The sequence below is a fragment of the Hemiscyllium ocellatum genome, unplaced genomic scaffold (assembly GCF_020745735.1).
Source record: "Hemiscyllium ocellatum isolate sHemOce1 unplaced genomic scaffold, sHemOce1.pat.X.cur. scaffold_820_pat_ctg1, whole genome shotgun sequence".
Taxonomy (NCBI): Eukaryota; Metazoa; Chordata; class Chondrichthyes; order Orectolobiformes; family Hemiscylliidae; genus Hemiscyllium; species Hemiscyllium ocellatum.
Window position 1 is genome coordinate 176,436 of NW_026869254.1, and position 17,947 is coordinate 194,382.

Genomic DNA, 17,947 nt, shown 5'->3' on the forward strand with positions numbered 1-17,947 from the left:
TGTAAACGGGGAGAGCGACTGGGAAAGTGAGGCAGTTGCAGCTCTGTTGAAACTCCTTCTTTTTGAGTCACTCAGCAACAAGAGGCGTGAAGGTGACTCAGGCGTGAGAGCTCTTCACATCGAGAACAAAAAGCAATCAAGTGCAGTTAGCACCACTCCCGGAGTGGGGGTGGGGTGAGATAATTAGCTTTTGATTTCAGTTCCTCTGTTCAGAAACTGCCTTTTAAATTGAGGTGAACAGAAACTGCATTTCTAATAAGCACCATGGAATTTAGCAAGATTTTTTGAGTCGCTTCTCGTCGATTCCCACGCAGGTTTCCAACTCAGTTGATGTCGATGTGGCTCATGTCCAGGTGTGAACATCCCTGCAGCCAATTGCATAAAAGGCAAGGAAAGTGGCATCTCGAACTGGCCCCGAGGTCAGAGCATCCTCACAATGTGATCGGTCGTTCTCGGATTGTAATGCTACCTCCGGTGTTAGTGTGGAGAACATTCTTTGGGACTATTATTCTACAAAACAGACACAGTGACTGAAACTATGCTGCACGGTATGATGTGGAACACGGCCTGCTCAGCTTTGTTTATTTTCCCTGTAGTCCGGTGTGTTTCATGTTCCGTGTAAACGTGAAAGTTGTCCTATTTCGAGCAATGGGTGAAATCATTTAGCAAAGTAAGAATCGAAATTGCAGTAATGTCAAGCAGTTCATGGTTATTTGACCAAATCATAAGCGAACATGTATGCTCACGCACTCACAGATACATTTGTAGTTGAAAAGAGTCTGAGAAGATAGCCTCAGCTTACCATTGATTTTTATCCGGATTGATGGGCTATCATTATCTGCTGCGAAATTGATATTGTAGCCGGGCACATCCACGCAGCCGTGCGAGTCCGAGAGGGATCATGGAACCCTTTTCACTTGACTTTCCATCTGTTGTTATGCAGGAGCTCAATTGGAAGTGAAAGAAAATGGGGAACTGGCGCAGTTGGTAGTGTGGCCGAGCGGTCTAAGGCGCTGGATTTAGGTTCCAGTCTCGACAGGGGCGTGGGTTCGAATCCCACCACTGCCATTACTGCTGATCGACTGCAACGGTGCAGCTTGTTGAAATGCTGTTGCCACCACTGATGTTGTTTCGTTCAGAACAAAATTCGATTTGTTTCCCTGGGAATTAACTGTCGAGTGGGAAAGTGCCAAATTTCCTCTGCTGTCATGATCGTGTTCGTCTCCCGCGTGGAAAATTGCAAACATCTCTACTGTTGCTTTACGTTCCAAGCATGTTGAGATTTTACTGGAACCGAATGGTGACTGCTATTTCATCGCTGTTGTGAAACAAAGTCCTGCGGTGAGTCGATTCATCGTTATTTGGCTTTCTGGCGAGTGGGAAAATCGTTCCGATGAATTTTGATGTCATATGCTATTGAATTTCTCCAATTTCCTTCGTTTCTGTCCCGGAGACCCCTGAAGGGAAAGGTAATCTAATCGAGACTGTGATTGGTGAAATTCACTTTTTGTGGCCCATTCTTATTATGTTCTTTCTTTCTCTCTTTTCAGCATTGTCTGTGATATGGTGGTGCACTGAGGCTCAAGTATCATTGAAAAGTAATTTGGAATTGCCCTGTTGTTAGTTGTGAGATTACTTTACGGCTCATGCCCTCGGAGTGTCTCACATTTAGCATTCATGCTCACTGTATCTGAAAATGCATTTGGTTTGCCAGTTTTGTTTGTGTTGCGTGCCAAATGTTTTCTGTTTTGCGATTCGTTCAATACATTACGAATTAACAGGCTTTCTGAGGTAATTTCCAGCTGCAAAAACTCCTCAACTGAGAATCTGGGAAAATTTCACAGAGTATGGTCAGTCGCAGCAAAAGTAAGGAAGTCCTTCGTTTCTGCAGTGTTTCACAATACTACCTTTCCAGTGAGCAGTCGAACAGACTAAATGATTGTGCCACAGACTGCGACGGCCAGCTCGGCTAAAAAGTTATCCTTTTAAAGCCGGTGTAAGCAACACAACGTTATTGGGCTACACCGCGTGAAAACAGATACTTCGGTGTATCTCGTCCACGCATACCACACAGCCAAAATTAAACAACTCCCATGAAACAACGAGCATTTGGAAACAGAAAGGTGAAAGGTAGAACGTCTTCAACTTTCAGTGTCGGATACCACTGAGCTGCAGCAGGGGCGGCTGTGGGCTTGTTTCTGTAGCATAGTGATCAGCACGTTCACCTTCCGCAAGATAGGTTCCCGCGGTCGAAACTGTTTTGTTCTTCATCTGCAGCCTTTTACATGGACAAGAACGGAGCTTTCCTGCTTGCTTTCCCATCTGCAAACCTGCCTTCGAATTTGCTTGAACAAATCTGCTCTCGTAGTGAAATGCAATGCATTTCCATTTGATTACTGTGCAGAGCATTGTAAAGATATTCTACAAACTGCTTCTGATCATGTGCCATTCAGTTTGAGAGTGTAGTTACCGATCCTTCCACGAAGAGCAATACTGCATTTGCATTCCTTGCTGAGGCGGCCCGGTTCAAAGACAGGGAAGAAGGTGATGCGCTGGTGTCACAGTGCACCACGGATTCCTGAACTATTCTGTCTGCCAAATGTACCCCAAAGTCGTATCTGAAAGGCCTCATTTGGAAGCTGTCTGTCGTTATTCAAAGTGCGAGAATTGGCACCAGAGGTCCTGCATCATGTTTTGGAGCAGTTCGCACGTTAGTGGCTCATTCAATCAGCAACAGCAATGAAAGAAATTGCACTCTCAGAGGAAGCTCTGGACCTGTGCTTTCAAAGCTAGCATTAAGGTGCGCCCCGAGATCTAAGCCATGTTGGAATTTAAACGGAGGAATCGACAAAGAGGCTGCAGAATAACATCGCATCCTTTTGGTTTTCATTAAATCACTGATGAGCAGGAAAATGTAAACGGGGAGAGCGACTGGGAAAGTGAGGCAGTTGCAGCTCTGTTGAAACTCCTTCTTTTTGAGTCACTCAGCAACAAGAGGCGTGAAGGTGACTCAGGCGTGAGAGCTCTTCACATCGAGAACAAAAAGCAATCAAGTGCAGTTAGCACCACTCCCGGAGTGGGGGTGGGGTGAGATAATTAGCTTTTGATTTCAGTTCCTCTGTTCAGAAACTGCCTTTTAAATTGAGGTGAACAGAAACTGCATTTCTAATAAGCACCATGGAATTTAGCAAGATTTTTTGAGTCGCTTCTCGTCGATTCCCACGCAGGTTTCCAACTCAGTTGATGTCGATGTGGCTCATGTCCAGGTGTGAACATCCCTGCAGCCAATTGCATAAAAGGCAAGGAAAGTGGCATCTCGAACTGGCCCCGAGGTCAGAGCATCCTCACAATGTGATCGGTCGTTCTCGGATTGTAATGCTACCTCCGGTGTTAGTGTGGAGAACATTCTTTGGGACTATTATTCTACAAAACAGACACAGTGACTGAAACTATGCTGCACGGTATGATGTGGAACACGGCCTGCTCAGCTTTGTTTATTTTCCCTGTAGTCCGGTGTGTTTCATGTTCCGTGTAAACGTGAAAGTTGTCCTATTTCGAGCAATGGGTGAAATCATTTAGCAAAGTAAGAATCGAAATTGCAGTAATGTCAAGCAGTTCATGGTTATTTGACCAAATCATAAGCGAACATGTATGCTCACGCACTCACAGATACATTTGTAGTTGAAAAGAGTCTGAGAAGATAGCCTCAGCTTACCATTGATTTTTATCCGGATTGATGGGCTATCATTATCTGCTGCGAAATTGATATTGTAGCCGGGCACATCCACGCAGCCGTGCGAGTCCGAGAGGGATCATGGAACCCTTTTCACTTGACTTTCCATCTGTTGTTATGCAGGAGCTCAATTGGAAGTGAAAGAAAATGGGGAACTGGCGCAGTTGGTAGTGTGGCCGAGCGGTCTAAGGCGCTGGATTTAGGTTCCAGTCTCGACAGGGGCGTGGGTTCGAATCCCACCACTGCCATTGCTGCTGATCGACTGCAACGGTGCAGCTTGTTGAAATGCTGTTGCCACCACTGATGTTGTTTCGTTCAGAACAAAATTCGATTTGTTTCCCTGGGAATTAACTGTCGAGTGGGAAAGTGCCAAATTTCCTCTGCTGTCATGATCGTGTTCGTCTCCCGCGTGGAAAATTGCAAACATCTCTACTGTTGCTTTACGTTCCAAGCATGTTGAGATTTTACTGGAACCGAATGGTGACTGCTATTTCATCGCTGTTGTGAAACAAAGTCCTGCGGTGAGTCGATTCATCGTTATTTGGCTTTCTGGCGAGTGGGAAAATCGTTCCGATGAATTTTGATGTCATATGCTATTGAATTTCTCCAATTTCCTTCGTTTCTGTCCCGGAGACCCCTGAAGGGAAAGGTAATCTAATCGAGACTGTGATTGGTGAAATTCACTTTTTGTGGCCCATTCTTATTATGTTCTTTCTTTCTCTCTTTTTCAGCATTGTCTGTGATATGGTGGTGCACTGAGGCTCAAGTATCATTGAAAAGTAATTTGGAATTGCCCTGTTGTTAGTTGTGAGATTACTTTACGGCTCATGCCCTCGGAGTGTCTCACATTTAGCATTCATGCTCACTGTATCTGAAAATGCATTTGGTTTGCCAGTTTTGTTTGTGTTGCGTGCCAAATGTTTTCTGTTTTGCGATTCGTTCAATACATTACGAATTAACAGGCTTTCTGAGGTAATTTCCAGCTGCAAAAACTCCTCAACTGAGAATCTGGGAAAATTTCACAGAGTATGGTCAGTCGCAGCAAAAGTAAGGAAGTCCTTCGTTTCTGCAGTGTTTCACAATACTACCTTTCCAGTGAGCAGTCGAACAGACTAAATGATTGTGCCACAGACTGCGACGGCCAGCTCGGCTAAAAAGTTATCCTTTTAAAGCCGGTGTAAGCAACACAACGTTATTGGGCTACACCGCGTGAAAACAGATACTTCGGTGTATCTCGTCCACGCATACCACACAGCCAAAATTAAACAACTCCCATGAAACAACGAGCATTTGGAAACAGAAAGGTGAAAGGTAGAACGTCTTCAACTTTCAGTGTCGGATACCACTGAGCTGCAGCAGGGGCGGCTGTGGGCTTGTTTCTGTAGCATAGTGATCAGCACGTTCACCTTCCGCAAGATAGGTTCCCGCGGTCGAAACTGTTTTGTTCTTCATCTGCAGCCTTTTACATGGACAAGAACGGAGCTTTCCTGCTTGCTTTCCCATCTGCAAACCTGCCTTCGAATTTGCTTGAACAAATCTGCTCTCGTAGTGAAATGCAATGCATTTCCATTTGATTACTGTGCAGAGCATTGTAAAGATATTCTACAAACTGCTTCTGATCATGTGCCATTCAGTTTGAGAGTGTAGTTACCGATCCTTCCACGAAGAGCAATACTGCATTTGCATTCCTTGCTGAGGCGGCCCGGTTCAAAGACAGGGAAGAAGGTGATGCGCTGGTGTCACAGTGCACCACGGATTCCTGAACTATTCTGTCTGCCAAATGTACCCCAAAGTCGTATCTGAAAGGCCTCATTTGGAAGCTGTCTGTCGTTATTCAAAGTGCGAGAATTGGCACCAGAGGTCCTGCATCATGTTTTGGAGCAGTTCGCACGTTAGTGGCTCATTCAATCAGCAACAGCAATGAAAGAAATTGCACTCTCAGAGGAAGCTCTGGACCTGTGCTTTCAAAGCTAGCATTAAGGTGCGCCCCGAGATCTAAGCCATGTTGGAATTTAAACGGAGGAATCGACAAAGAGGCTGCAGAATAACATCGCATCCTTTTGGTTTTCATTAAATCACTGATGAGCAGGAAAATGTAAACGGGGAGAGCGACTGGGAAAGTGAGGCAGTTGCAGCTCTGTTGAAACTCCTTCTTTTTGAGTCACTCAGCAACAAGAGGCGTGAAGGTGACTCAGGCGTGAGAGCTCTTCACATCGAGAACAAAAAGCAATCAAGTGCAGTTAGCACCACTCCCGGAGTGGGGGTGGGGTGAGATAATTAGCTTTTGATTTCAGTTCCTCTGTTCAGAAACTGCCTTTTAAATTGAGGTGAACAGAAACTGCATTTCTAATAAGCACCATGGAATTTAGCAAGATTTTTTGAGTCGCTTCTCGTCGATTCCCACGCAGGTTTCCAACTCAGTTGATGTCGATGTGGCTCATGTCCAGGTGTGAACATCCCTGCAGCCAATTGCATAAAAGGCAAGGAAAGTGGCATCTCGAACTGGCCCCGAGGTCAGAGCATCCTCACAATGTGATCGGTCGTTCTCGGATTGTAATGCTACCTCCGGTGTTAGTGTGGAGAACATTCTTTGGGACTATTATTCTACAAAACAGACACAGTGACTGAAACTATGCTGCACGGTATGATGTGGAACACGGCCTGCTCAGCTTTGTTTATTTTCCCTGTAGTCCGGTGTGTTTCATGTTCCGTGTAAACGTGAAAGTTGTCCTATTTCGAGCAATGGGTGAAATCATTTAGCAAAGTAAGAATCGAAATTGCAGTAATGTCAAGCAGTTCATGGTTATTTGACCAAATCATAAGCGAACATGTATGCTCACGCACTCACAGATACATTTGTAGTTGAAAAGAGTCTGAGAAGATAGCCTCAGCTTACCATTGATTTTTATCCGGATTGATGGGCTATCATTATCTGCTGCGAAATTGATATTGTAGCCGGGCACATCCACGCAGCCGTGCGAGTCCGAGAGGGATCATGGAACCCTTTTCACTTGACTTTCCATCTGTTGTTATGCAGGAGCTCAATTGGAAGTGAAAGAAAATGGGGAACTGGCGCAGTTGGTAGTGTGGCCGAGCGGTCTAAGGCGCTGGATTTAGGTTCCAGTCTCGACAGGGGCGTGGGTTCGAATCCCACCACTGCCATTGCTGCTGATCGACTGCAACGGTGCAGCTTGTTGAAATGCTGTTGCCACCACTGATGTTGTTTCGTTCAGAACAAAATTCGATTTGTTTCCCTGGGAATTAACTGTCGAGTGGGAAAGTGCCAAATTTCCTCTGCTGTCACGATCGTGTTCGTCTCCCGCGTGGAAAATTGCAAACATCTCTACTGTTGCTTTACGTTCCAAGCATGTTGAGATTTTACTGGAACCGAATGGTGACTGCTATTTCATCGCTGTTGTGAAACAAAGTCCTGCGGTGAGTCGATTCATCGTTATTTGGCTTTCTGGCGAGTGGGAAAATCGTTCCGATGAATTTTGATGTCATATGCTATTGAATTTCTCCAATTTCCTTCGTTTCTGTCCCGGAGACCCCTGAAGGGAAAGGTAATCTAATCGAGACTGTGATTGGTGAAATTCACTTTTTGTGGCCCATTCTTATTATGTTCTTTCTTTCTCTCTTTTCAGCATTGTCTGTGATATGGTGGTGCACTGAGGCTCAAGTATCATTGAAAAGTAATTTGGAATTGCCCTGTTGTTAGTTGTGAGATTACTTTACGGCTCATGCCCTCGGAGTGTCTCACATTTAGCATTCATGCTCACTGTATCTGAAAATGCATTTGGTTTGCCAGTTTTGTTTGTGTTGCGTGCCAAATGTTTTCTGTTTTGCGATTCGTTCAATACATTACGAATTAACAGGCTTTCTGAGGTAATTTCCAGCTGCAAAAACTCCTCAACTGAGAATCTGGGAAAATTTCACAGAGTATGGTCAGTCGAGCAAAAGTAAGGAAGTCCTTCGTTTCTGCAGTGTTTCACAATACTACCTTTCCAGTGAGCAGTCGAACAGACTAAATGATTGTGCCACAGACTGCGACGGCCAGCTCGGCTAAAAAGTTATCCTTTTAAAGCCGGTGTAAGCAACACAACGTTATTGGGCTACACCGCGTGAAAACAGATACTTCGGTGTATCTCGTCCATGCATACCACACAGCCAAAATTAAACAACTCCCATGAAACAACGAGCATTTGGAAACAGAAAGGTGAAAGGTAGAACGTCTTCAACTTTCAGTGTCGGATACCACTGAGCTGCAGCAGGGGCGGCTGTGGGCTTGTTTCTGTAGCATAGTGATCAGCACGTTCACCTTCCGCAAGATAGGTTCCCGCGGTCGAAACTGTTTTGTTCTTCATCTGCAGCCTTTTACATGGACAAGAACGGAGCTTTCCTGCTTGCTTTCCCATCTGCAAACCTGCCTTCGAATTTGCTTGAACAAATCTGCTCTCGTAGTGAAATGCAATGCATTTCCATTTGATTACTGTGCAGAGCATTGTAAAGATATTCTACAAACTGCTTCTGATCATGTGCCATTCAGTTTGAGAGTGTAGTTACCGATCCTTCCACGAAGAGCAATACTGCATTTGCATTCCTTGCTGAGGCGGCCCGGTTCAAAGACAGGGAAGAAGGTGATGCGCTGGTGTCACAGTGCACCACGGATTCCTGAACTATTCTGTCTGCCAAATGTACCCCAAAGTCGTATCTGAAAGGCCTCATTTGGAAGCTGTCTGTCGTTATTCAAAGTGCGAGAATTGGCACCAGAGGTCCTGCATCATGTTTTGGAGCAGTTCGCACGTTAGTGGCTCATTCAATCAGCAACAGCAATGAAAGAAATTGCACTCTCAGAGGAAGCTCTGGACCTGTGCTTTCAAAGCTAGCATTAAGGTGCGCCCCGAGATCTAAGCCATGTTGGAATTTAAACGGAGGAATCGACAAAGAGGCTGCAGAATAACATCGCATCCTTTTGGTTTTCATTAAATCACTGATGAGCAGGAAAATGTAAACGGGGAGAGCGACTGGGAAAGTGAGGCAGTTGCAGCTCTGTTGAAACTCCTTCTTTTTGAGTCACTCAGCAACAAGAGGCGTGAAGGTGACTCAGGCGTGAGAGCTCTTCACATCGAGAACAAAAAGCAATCAAGTGCAGTTAGCACCACTCCCGGAGTGGGGGTGGGGTGAGATAATTAGCTTTTGATTTCAGTTCCTCTGTTCAGAAACTGCCTTTTAAATTGAGGTGAACAGAAACTGCATTTCTAATAAGCACCATGGAATTTAGCAAGATTTTTTGAGTCGCTTCTCGTCGATTCCCACGCAGGTTTCCAACTCAGTTGATGTCGATGTGGCTCATGTCCAGGTGTGAACATCCCTGCAGCCAATTGCATAAAAGGCAAGGAAAGTGGCATCTCGAACTGGCCCCGAGGTCAGAGCATCCTCACAATGTGATCGGTCGTTCTCGGATTGTAATGCTACCTCCGGTGTTAGTGTGGAGAACATTCTTTGGGACTATTATTCTACAAAACAGACACAGTGACTGAAACTATGCTGCACGGTATGATGTGGAACACGGCCTGCTCAGCTTTGTTTATTTTCCCTGTAGTCCGGTGTGTTTCATGTTCCGTGTAAACGTGAAAGTTGTCCTATTTCGAGCAATGGGTGAAATCATTTAGCAAAGTAAGAATCGAAATTGCAGTAATGTCAAGCAGTTCATGGTTATTTGACCAAATCATAAGCGAACATGTATGCTCACGCACTCACAGATACATTTGTAGTTGAAAAGAGTCTGAGAAGATAGCCTCAGCTTACCATTGATTTTTATCCGGATTGATGGGCTATCATTATCTGCTGCGAAATTGATATTGTAGCCGGGCACATCCACGCAGCCGTGCGAGTCCGAGAGGGATCATGGAACCCTTTTCACTTGACTTTCCATCTGTTGTTATGCAGGAGCTCAATTGGAAGTGAAAGAAAATGGGGAACTGGCGCAGTTGGTAGTGTGGCCGAGCGGTCTAAGGCGCTGGATTTAGGTTCCAGTCTCGACAGGGGCGTGGGTTCGAATCCCACCACTGCCATTGCTGCTGATCGACTGCAACGGTGCAGCTTGTTGAAATGCTGTTGCCACCACTGATGTTGTTTCGTTCAGAACAAAATTCGATTTGTTTCCCTGGGAATTAACTGTCGAGTGGGAAAGTGCCAAATTTCCTCTGCTGTCATGATCGTGTTCGTCTCCCGCGTGGAAAATTGCAAACATCTCTACTGTTGCTTTACGTTCCAAGCATGTTGAGATTTTACTGGAACCGAATGGTGACTGCTATTTCATCGCTGTTGTGAAACAAAGTCCTGCGGTGAGTCGATTCATCGTTATTTGGCTTTCTGGCGAGTGGGAAAATCGTTCCGATGAATTTTGATGTCATATGCTATTGAATTTCTCCAATTTCCTTCGTTTCTGTCCCGGAGACCCCTGAAGGGAAAGGTAATCTAATCGAGACTGTGATTGGTGAAATTCACTTTTTGTGGCCCATTCTTATTATGTTCTTTCTTTCTCTCTTTTCAGCATTGTCTGTGATATGGTGGTGCACTGAGGCTCAAGTATCATTGAAAAGTAATTTGGAATTGCCCTGTTGTTAGTTGTGAGATTACTTTACGGCTCATGCCCTCGGAGTGTCTCACATTTAGCATTCATGCTCACTGTATCTGAAAATGCATTTGGTTTGCCAGTTTTGTTTGTGTTGCGTGCCAAATGTTTTCTGTTTTGCGATTCGTTCAATACATTACGAATTAACAGGCTTTCTGAGGTAATTTCCAGCTGCAAAAACTCCTCAACTGAGAATCTGGGAAAATTTCACAGAGTATGGTCAGTCGCAGCAAAAGTAAGGAAGTCCTTCGTTTCTGCAGTGTTTCACAATACTACCTTTCCAGTGAGCAGTCGAACAGACTAAATGATTGTGCCACAGACTGCGACGGCCAGCTCGGCTAAAAAGTTATCCTTTTAAAGCCGGTGTAAGCAACACAACGTTATTGGGCTACACCGCGTGAAAACAGATACTTCGGTGTATCTCGTCCATGCATACCACACAGCCAAAATTAAACAACTCCCATGAAACAACGAGCATTTGGAAACAGAAAGGTGAAAGGTAGAACGTCTTCAACTTTCAGTGTCGGATACCACTGAGCTGCAGCAGGGGCGGCTGTGGGCTTGTTTCTGTAGCATAGTGATCAGCACGTTCACCTTCCGCAAGATAGGTTCCCGCGGTCGAAACTGTTTTGTTCTTCATCTGCAGCCTTTTACATGGACAAGAACGGAGCTTTCCTGCTTGCTTTCCCATCTGCAAACCTGCCTTCGAATTTGCTTGAACAAATCTGCTCTCGTAGTGAAATGCAATGCATTTCCATTTGATTACTGTGCAGAGCATTGTAAAGATATTCTACAAACTGCTTCTGATCATGTGCCATTCAGTTTGAGAGTGTAGTTACCGATCCTTCCACGAAGAGCAATACTGCATTTGCATTCCTTGCTGAGGCGGCCCGGTTCAAAGACAGGGAAGAAGGTGATGCGCTGGTGTCACAGTGCACCACGGATTCCTGAACTATTCTGTCTGCCAAATGTACCCCAAAGTCGTATCTGAAAGGCCTCATTTGGAAGCTGTCTGTCGTTATTCAAAGTGCGAGAATTGGCACCAGAGGTCCTGCATCATGTTTTGGAGCAGTTCGCACGTTAGTGGCTCATTCAATCAGCAACAGCAATGAAAGAAATTGCACTCTCAGAGGAAGCTCTGGACCTGTGCTTTCAAAGCTAGCATTAAGGTGCGCCCCGAGATCTAAGCCATGTTGGAATTTAAACGGAGGAATCGACAAAGAGGCTGCAGAATAACATCGCATCCTTTTGGTTTTCATTAAATCACTGATGAGCAGGAAAATGTAAACGGGGAGAGCGACTGGGAAAGTGAGGCAGTTGCAGCTCTGTTGAAACTCCTTCTTTTTGAGTCACTCAGCAACAAGAGGCGTGAAGGTGACTCAGGCGTGAGAGCTCTTCACATCGAGAACAAAAAGCAATCAAGTGCAGTTAGCACCACTCCCGGAGTGGGGGTGGGGTGAGATAATTAGCTTTTGATTTCAGTTCCTCTGTTCAGAAACTGCCTTTTAAATTGAGGTGAACAGAAACTGCATTTCTAATAAGCACCATGGAATTTAGCAAGATTTTTTGAGTCGCTTCTCGTCGATTCCCACGCAGGTTTCCAACTCAGTTGATGTCGATGTGGCTCATGTCCAGGTGTGAACATCCCTGCAGCCAATTGCATAAAAGGCAAGGAAAGTGGCATCTCGAACTGGCCCCGAGGTCAGAGCATCCTCACAATGTGATCGGTCGTTCTCGGATTGTAATGCTACCTCCGGTGTTAGTGTGGAGAACATTCTTTGGGACTATTATTCTACAAAACAGACACAGTGACTGAAACTATGCTGCACGGTATGATGTGGAACACGGCCTGCTCAGCTTTGTTTATTTTCCCTGTAGTCCGGTGTGTTTCATGTTCCGTGTAAACGTGAAAGTTGTCCTATTTCGAGCAATGGGTGAAATCATTTAGCAAAGTAAGAATCGAAATTGCAGTAATGTCAAGCAGTTCATGGTTATTTGACCAAATCATAAGCGAACATGTATGCTCACGCACTCACAGATACATTTGTAGTTGAAAAGAGTCTGAGAAGATAGCCTCAGCTTACCATTGATTTTTATCCGGATTGATGGGCTATCATTATCTGCTGCGAAATTGATATTGTAGCCGGGCACATCCACGCAGCCGTGCGAGTCCGAGAGGGATCATGGAACCCTTTTCACTTGACTTTCCATCTGTTGTTATGCAGGAGCTCAATTGGAAGTGAAAGAAAATGGGGACTGGCGCAGTTGGTAGTGTGGCCGAGCGGTCTAAGGCGCTGGATTTAGGTTCCAGTCTCGACAGGGGCGTGGGTTCGAATCCCACCACTGCCATTGCTGCTGATCGACTGCAACGGTGCAGCTTGTTGAAATGCTGTTGCCACCACTGATGTTGTTTCGTTCGGAACAAAATTCGATTTGTTTCCCTGGGAATTAACTGTCGAGTGGGAAAGTGCCAAATTTCCTCTGCTGTCATGATCGTGTTCGTCTCCCGCGTGGAAAATTGCAAACATCTCTACTGTTGCTTTACGTTCCAAGCATGTTGAGATTTTACTGGAACCGAATGGTGACTGCTATTTCATCGCTGTTGTGAAACAAAGTCCTGCGGTGAGTCGATTCATCGTTATTTGGCTTTCTGGCGAGTGGGAAAATCGTTCCGATGAATTTTGATGTCATATGCTATTGAATTTCTCCAATTTCCTTCGTTTCTGTCCCGGAGACCCCTGAAGGGAAAGGTAATCTAATCGAGACTGTGATTGGTGAAATTCACTTTTTGTGGCCCATTCTTATTATGTTCTTTCTTTCTCTCTTTTCAGCATTGTCTGTGATATGGTGGTGCACTGAGGCTCAAGTATCATTGAAAAGTAATTTGGAATTGCCCTGTTGTTAGTTGTGAGATTACTTTACGGCTCATGCCCTCGGAGTGTCTCACATTTAGCATTCATGCTCACTGTATCTGAAAATGCATTTGGTTTGCCAGTTTTGTTTGTGTTGCGTGCCAAATGTTTTCTGTTTTGCGATTCGTTCAATACATTACGAATTAACAGGCTTTCTGAGGTAATTTCCAGCTGCAAAAACTCCTCAACTGAGAATCTGGGAAAATTTCACAGAGTATGGTCAGTCGCAGCAAAAGTAAGGAAGTCCTTCGTTTCTGCAGTGTTTCACAATACTACCTTTCCAGTGAGCAGTCGAACAGACTAAATGATTGTGCCACAGACTGCGACGGCCAGCTCGGCTAAAAAGTTATCCTTTTAAAGCCGGTGTAAGCAACACAACGTTATTGGGCTACACCGCGTGAAAACAGATACTTCGGTGTATCTCGTCCATGCATACCACACAGCCAAAATGAAACAACTCCCATGAAACAACGAGCATTTGGAAACAGAAAGGTGAAAGGTAGAACGTCTTCAACTTTCAGTGTCGGATACCACTGAGCTGCAGCAGGGGCGGCTGTGGGCTTGTTTCTGTAGCATAGTGATCAGCACGTTCACCTTCCGCAAGATAGGTTCCCGCGGTCGAAACTGTTTTGTTCTTCATCTGCAGCCTTTTACATGGACAAGAACGGAGCTTTCCTGCTTGCTTTCCCATCTGCAAACCTGCCTTCGAATTTGCTTGAACAAATCTGCTCTCGTAGTGAAATGCAATGCATTTCCATTTGATTACTGTGCAGAGCATTGTAAAGATATTCTACAAACTGCTTCTGATCATGTGCCATTCAGTTTGAGAGTGTAGTTACCGATCCTTCCACGAAGAGCAATACTGCATTTGCATTCCTTGCTGAGGCGGCCCGGTTCAAAGACAGGGAAGAAGGTGATGCGCTGGTGTCACAGTGCACCACGGATTCCTGAACTATTCTGTCTGCCAAATGTACCCCAAAGTCGTATCTGAAAGGCCTCATTTGGAAGCTGTCTGTCGTTATTCAAAGTGCGAGAATTGGCACCAGAGGTCCTGCATCATGTTTTGGAGCAGTTCGCACGTTAGTGGCTCATTCAATCAGCAACAGCAATGAAAGAAATTGCACTCTCAGAGGAAGCTCTGGACCTGTGCTTTCAAAGCTAGCATTAAGGTGCGCCCCGAGATCTAAGCCATGTTGGAATTTAAACGGAGGAATCGACAAAGAGGCTGCAGAATAACATCGCATCCTTTTGGTTTTCATTAAATCACTGATGAGCAGGAAAATGTAAACGGGGAGAGCGACTGGGAAAGTGAGGCAGTTGCAGCTCTGTTGAAACTCCTTCTTTTTGAGTCACTCAGCAACAAGAGGCGTGAAGGTGACTCAGGCGTGAGAGCTCTTCACATCGAGAACAAAAAGCAATCAAGTGCAGTTAGCACCACTCCCGGAGTGGGGGTGGGGTGAGATAATTAGCTTTTGATTTCAGTTCCTCTGTTCAGAAACTGCCTTTTAAATTGAGGTGAACAGAAACTGCATTTCTAATAAGCACCATGGAATTTAGCAAGATTTTTTGAGTCGCTTCTCGTCGATTCCCACGCAGGTTTCCAACTCAGTTGATGTCGATGTGGCTCATGTCCAGGTGTGAACATCCCTGCAGCCAATTGCATAAAAGGCAAGGAAAGTGGCATCTCGAACTGGCCCCGAGGTCAGAGCATCCTCACAATGTGATCGGTCGTTCTCGGATTGTAATGCTACCTCCGGTGTTAGTGTGGAGAACATTCTTTGGGACTATTATTCTACAAAACAGACACAGTGACTGAAACTATGCTGCACGGTATGATGTGGAACACGGCCTGCTCAGCTTTGTTTATTTTCCCTGTAGTCCGGTGTGTTTCATGTTCCGTGTAAACGTGAAAGTTGTCCTATTTCGAGCAATGGGTGAAATCATTTAGCAAAGTAAGAATCGAAATTGCAGTAATGTCAAGCAGTTCATGGTTATTTGACCAAATCATAAGCGAACATGTATGCTCACGCACTCACAGATACATTTGTAGTTGAAAAGAGTCTGAGAAGATAGCCTCAGCTTACCATTGATTTTTATCCGGATTGATGGGCTATCATTATCTGCTGCGAAATTGATATTGTAGCCGGGCACATCCACGCAGCCGTGCGAGTCCGAGAGGGATCATGGAACCCTTTTCACTTGACTTTCCATCTGTTGTTATGCAGGAGCTCAATTGGAAGTGAAAGAAAATGGGGAACTGGCGCAGTTGGTAGTGTGGCCGAGCGGTCTAAGGCGCTGGATTTAGGTTCCAGTCTCGACAGGGGCGTGGGTTCGAATCCCACCACTGCCATTACTGCTGATCGACTGCAACGGTGCAGCTTGTTGAAATGCTGTTGCCACCACTGATGTTGTTTCGTTCGGAACAAAATTCGATTTGTTTCCCTGGGAATTAACTGTCGAGTGGGAAAGTGCCAAATTTCCTCTGCTGTCATGATCGTGTTCGTCTCCCGCGTGGAAAATTGCAAACATCTCTACTGTTGCTTTACGTTCCAAGCATGTTGAGATTTTACTGGAACCGAATGGTGACTGCTATTTCATCGCTGTTGTGAAACAAAGTCCTGCGGTGAGTCGATTCATCGTTATTTGGCTTTCTGGCGAGTGGGAAAATCGTTCCGATGAATTTTGATGTCATATGCTATTGAATTTCTCCAATTTCCTTCGTTTCTGTCCCGGAGACCCCTGAAGGGAAAGGTAATCTAATCGAGACTGTGATTGGTGAAATTCACTTTTTGTGGCCCATTCTTATTATGTTCTTTCTTTCTCTCTTTTCAGCATTGTCTGTGATATGGTGGTGCACTGAGGCTCAAGTATCATTGAAAAGTAATTTGGAATTGCCCTGTTGTTAGTTGTGAGATTACTTTACGGCTCATGCCCTCGGAGTGTCTCACATTTAGCATTCATGCTCACTGTATCTGAAAATGCATTTGGTTTGCCAGTTTTGTTTGTGTTGCGTGCCAAATGTTTTCTGTTTTGCGATTCGTTCAATACATTACGAATTAACAGGCTTTCTGAGGTAATTTCCAGCTGCAAAAACTCCTCAACTGAGAATCTGGGAAAATTTCACAGAGTATGGTCAGTCGCAGCAAAAGTAAGGAAGTCCTTCGTTTCTGCAGTGTTTCACAATACTACCTTTCCAGTGAGCAGTCGAACAGACTAAATGATTGTGCCACAGACTGCGACGGCCAGCTCGGCTAAAAAGTTATCCTTTTAAAGCCGGTGTAAGCAACACAACGTTATTGGGCTACACCGCGTGAAAACAGATACTTCGGTGTATCTCGTCCATGCATACCACACAGCCAAAATGAAACAACTCCCATGAAACAACGAGCATTTGGAAACAGAAAGGTGAAAGGTAGAACGTCTTCAACTTTCAGTGTCGGATACCACTGAGCTGCAGCAGGGGCGGCTGTGGGCTTGTTTCTGTAGCATAGTGATCAGCACGTTCACCTCCGCAAGATAGGTTCCCGCGGTCGAAACTGTTTTGTTCTTCATCTGCAGCCTTTTACATGGACAAGAACGGAGCTTTCCTGCTTGCTTTCCCATCTGCAAACCTGCCTTCGAATTTGCTTGAACAAATCTGCTCTCGTAGTGAAATGCAATGCATTTCCATTTGATTACTGTGCAGAGCATTGTAAAGATATTCTACAAACTGCTTCTGATCATGTGCCATTCAGTTTGAGAGTGTAGTTACCGATCCTTCCACGAAGAGCAATACTGCATTTGCATTCCTTGCTGAGGCGGCCCGGTTCAAAGACAGGGAAGAAGGTGATGCGCTGGTGTCACAGTGCACCACGGATTCCTGAACTATTCTGTCTGCCAAATGTACCCCAAAGTCGTATCTGAAAGGCCTCATTTGGAAGCTGTCTGTCGTTATTCAAAGTGCGAGAATTGGCACCAGAGGTCCTGCATCATGTTTTGGAGCAGTTCGCACGTTAGTGGCTCATTCAATCAGCAACAGCAATGAAAGAAATTGCACTCTCAGAGGAAGCTCTGGACCTGTGCTTTCAAAGCTAGCATTAAGGTGCGCCCGAGATCTAAGCCATGTTGGAATTTAAACGGAGGAATCGACAAAGAGGCTGCAGAATAACATCGCATCCTTTTGGTTTTCATTAAATCACTGATGAGCAGGAAAATGTAAACGGGAGAGCGACTGGGAAAGTGAGGCAGTTGCAGCTCTGTTGAAACTCCTTCTTTTTGAGTCACTCAGCAACAAGAGGCGTGAAGGTGACTCAGGCGTGAGAGCTCTTCACATCGAGAACAAAAAGCAATCAAGTGCAGTTAGCACCACTCCCGGAGTGGGGGTGGGGTGAGATAATTAGCTTTTGATTTCAGTTCCTCTGTTCAGAAACTGCCTTTTAAATTGAGGTGAACAGAAACTGCATTTCTAATAAGCACCATGAATTTAGCAAGAATTTTTTGAGTCGCTTCTCGTCGATTCCAACGCAGGTTTCCAACTCATTGATGTCGATGTGGCTCATGTCCAGGTGTGAACATCCCTGCAGCCAATTGCATAAAAGGCAAGGACAGTGGCATCTCGAACTGGCCCCGAGGTCAGAGCAATCCTCACAATGTGATCGGTCGTTCTCGGATTGTAATGCTACTCCG

At 45.2% G+C, this 17,947-nt stretch overlaps 6 non-coding genes across 6 annotated transcripts; all 6 read left to right on the forward strand.

Moving 5' to 3' along the window:
* The first annotated feature begins 986 nt into the window (after positions 1 to 986).
* trnal-uag (transfer RNA leucine (anticodon UAG)) lies at positions 987 to 1,068 on the forward strand. Its single transcript has one exon. It is a non-coding gene; the product is annotated as a tRNA-Leu (tRNA).
* Positions 1,069 to 3,899: 2,831 nt separating this feature from the next.
* trnal-uag (transfer RNA leucine (anticodon UAG)) lies at positions 3,900 to 3,981 on the forward strand. Its single transcript has one exon. It is a non-coding gene; the product is annotated as a tRNA-Leu (tRNA).
* Positions 3,982 to 6,813: 2,832 nt separating this feature from the next.
* On the forward strand, positions 6,814 to 6,895 carry trnal-uag (transfer RNA leucine (anticodon UAG)). Its single transcript has one exon. It is a non-coding gene; the product is annotated as a tRNA-Leu (tRNA).
* Positions 6,896 to 9,725: 2,830 nt separating this feature from the next.
* Positions 9,726 to 9,807, forward strand: trnal-uag (transfer RNA leucine (anticodon UAG)). The gene has a single exon. It is a non-coding gene; the product is annotated as a tRNA-Leu (tRNA).
* A 2,830-nt stretch (positions 9,808 to 12,637) lies between these two features.
* trnal-uag (transfer RNA leucine (anticodon UAG)) lies at positions 12,638 to 12,719 on the forward strand. The gene has a single exon. It is a non-coding gene; the product is annotated as a tRNA-Leu (tRNA).
* Positions 12,720 to 15,550: 2,831 nt separating this feature from the next.
* trnal-uag (transfer RNA leucine (anticodon UAG)) lies at positions 15,551 to 15,632 on the forward strand. Its single transcript has one exon. It is a non-coding gene; the product is annotated as a tRNA-Leu (tRNA).
* The last annotated feature ends 2,315 nt before the right edge of the window (positions 15,633 to 17,947 follow it).